We start from the raw sequence: 3,076 nt of genomic DNA, 5'->3' as shown, positions 1-3,076 counted from the left end.
CCTGACAAAACGACACAATTTCACATTTTAACAGACGTCACTCACAGACACTGATGTCTGATGCACATCATCGACTGTAGCTAACAAGCTTTAGATTATGAGGATGACTTTATTTATAGTAAACAAAAACAAATGAATGTAAAGTTGTGACTAAAGCAATTTAGTAAATAATTAGGGTCAGAGGAACCTGCAGGATCGCGTGTTTGTTTTTCAGATGACGATCATGTTGTCACATGTACCTGCGACTGATCGCTGGACGTCTCCATCTTCTCCTGAGATTTTTCTCTGGCCAGTTTCGCAGCTTCTTTGACCTCCTGGAACTTCTCAGCGAACTGAGGTAAAACACAGAAAAAACACGGATCAGGACAGGAAAAAAATATGGATCGGGACTGTTACACCTCTGACTGTCAAAGCATGCGTGACGGCCTGTGTGTGTGTGTGTGTGTCTATGTGTATGTGTGTGTGCATGCTTGCGTGACGATCTGTGTGTGTGTGTGTGTGTGTGTCTGTGTGTGTGCATGCTTGCGTGACAATCTGTGTGTGTGTGTGTGTGCATGCATGCGTGACGTATTGTCAGACCTTGGACAGCTGTTGTTCGGAGGCGAAGCCGAGTACACACACTGTGTTTGCACGACTGTCGGCCCACTGGCCAAACTTCTGCGATGTTTTAGTGAAGTTCATATTGGGGGTGATTGTGCTGTTGATGATCACCTGAAAACAAACATCACAACGTTACAACGGTCTCACACACACACACACACACACACACACACACACACACTCACACTCACACTCACACACACCATTCATGTGTGTTAATAAATAACAGAGTGCTGATCTGGTATCAGTCATTAATCTTTCACATGTTGCTTCTCTAAATACTCCTGTATTCTGTAATAATTCTCCAAAATGTAGCTGTGTATTCTGTGTATTTGACGTAATTTCTTCAGTGTTTCACTCACCGATTCTGTGTGACTCTTGAAAATTATCAGAGTAACACGTGTGTGTTCGGCCAGCCATTTAACCTCAACATGTGTGTGTGTGTGTGTGCGCGCTGTCAGAGTGACAGCAGCAGGTGTGTGTGTCTGTCTACTACTAACACACTAATGTGAGCGTGAGTCTTCATCTATCTGCTCTCAGAGAGTGACAGCTGCAGGTGTGTGTGTGTGTGTGTGTGTGTGTGTGTATGTGAGACTCTCAGCAGGTCTGCGCTGTGACATCATCACTGCCAGTGTGTGTGTGTATGAGTGTGTGTGTGTGTGTGTGTGTGTGTGTAAGAGTGCATCAGTTCAGCTCATTAACTCTGCTCTGATTTAGATTTGACTCAGACGTCACGTGATTTCTGAGCTGCTGACGACCTCAAAAATCATCTGAGCGCGCAGGTGTTTCTGTCATCGGCTCGAGTGGCCTGCTGCATCCCTGTGATGACAAGACTGAGGTGAAATATTTGGGTTTAACAATATCTAAGGATGATCGTAGGATAGAGGAGGTTAACATTGAGAAACGTGTCGTTGATATGAAAAAATCTCTGAGTCACTGGCTGACCAGAGATCTCACAGTATTTGGAAGAGTTATTCTATCTAAAGCTGAAGGTGTGTCTAAGTTATTATATCCTTGTCACTCTTTGTTTATTTCTGACAGCAATATTAGGAAGGCCAATTCAGTCATTTTTCAATTTCTATGGAGAAATAAAACGCATTATTTAAAAAGGTTCCAGATAGTTAAAGAGTATAAAAATGGCGTATTAAAAGCCTTAGATTTTGAAGCCTTGATAGGCTCATTTAGAATTAATTGGTTAAAAACTTTTTTTGCTTGTTCCAACTCTTGTGTGGTTTCACATACCTAGGGCTATTTTTGGAAAGCTTGGTGGTATGGATTTTTACTGAGATGTGATTTCGATATTAATAAGATTCCACTTGCACGGTCTAAATTTCATAGTCAAATACTACACTTTTGGAAAATGTGATGCTTCTTTTGGGCCAAGAGCATCAAAGAGGGGACTGTAAGAAATTATAGTCTGCCTCGACCCAGCTTCCACTCCAAATTGTGTATTAAACTATGCTCCTTTCTCTACAAAGAGCTTAATTATCATATAGATAGTTCTTTCCGATCTTAATCATATGTAAATAGTACCTCCGGAGCGATAATTTGTCACTTATAGCGTGGGAGCAGCAGCAGGCCGTCAAGAACCATCTGCTGACCAAAAGGGTACATGAAATAACTGCTATGGATTCTGTTTAATCTTATCACCTTAACATTTGGTTGTTCCCACTTGAGTCTACCGAAGATGTGGGAACGGAAGGCTATCACTTTCATTGTTATCCGCAATTTACATTTAAAACGAAACTTAATTTACATGTTGAGCGGGAAGATGAACGTAATAGAGTATAAAATGTTTGAGCTTAGGATGTTCGGGGTTCAGTCTGACTCCGTTGAACCCAAGGTACTACATGTACTTTGTCACTACTATTCTGTAATAAAAGTTATTCTTCATCAAGATCTTCGACGTCTTCACTTTTTCTTACATAACTTTACTCCGCACAGTTCGACTCTGTGGAACAACAGAACAATACGTATAAACAGGAGATCAGTATTTAAAGCTGAATGGTTTGACAAAGGAATTCTCTTTGTAACGGACTTGATGGATTGTAAAGGTGTTCTACTGGATCACACCAGCTTTGTTGTACGATCTAATATAAACTGTACTCATAGAGAGTATCACAACGTAAAGCTATTCCTGTAGCCTTGATCCACCTAATCCAGAATACTTTGACTTACTCTGATGTCACTCCAGTATTGCCGAATTTATCAATTGGTCTTCATAAATGAGTTGATAAAAACTTCAATAATAGGGTTGCTATGGATGCTTTTAAATCTAAATTGTTCCATGATTATAATAAAAATTGTCGTGCCCCGAAAATATCATCGGACATGTCCAAGTTTCTTGTGTTTTAAATGTTTGTTTTTTTTGCCTTACATGTATTGTGGATCCCCTTAAGGTTTGATGCTGATTGTTATTGTATTTGGTTTTATTCTATGCTGTTACCTCTATGAGTTCTTGTATTCTATGTTTAAT

General features: G+C 40.1%; 1 long non-coding RNA gene across 1 annotated transcript in view; it reads right to left on the bottom strand.

Annotated features, from left to right (window-relative positions):
• Positions 1-216: 216 nt before the first annotated feature.
• Positions 217-3,076, bottom strand: part of LOC107754860 (uncharacterized) — a 13,302-nt gene continuing 10,442 nt past the window's right edge. The window contains exons 2-3 of the long non-coding RNA XR_001641638.1: positions 580-711; positions 217-332 (exon numbers count right to left, since the gene is read on the bottom strand). This is a non-coding gene — a long non-coding RNA (uncharacterized LOC107754860). The remainder of the gene's footprint in view (positions 333-579; positions 712-3,076) is intronic.

Source organism: Sinocyclocheilus rhinocerous, unplaced genomic scaffold (assembly GCF_001515625.1).
Source record: "Sinocyclocheilus rhinocerous isolate Xijiao unplaced genomic scaffold, SAMN03320098_v1.1 scaffold6041, whole genome shotgun sequence".
Classification (NCBI taxonomy): domain Eukaryota; kingdom Metazoa; phylum Chordata; class Actinopteri; order Cypriniformes; family Cyprinidae; genus Sinocyclocheilus; species Sinocyclocheilus rhinocerous.
Note: the sequence above shows the minus strand (reverse complement) of the source record. Positions and strands in the feature narration are given on the sequence as shown.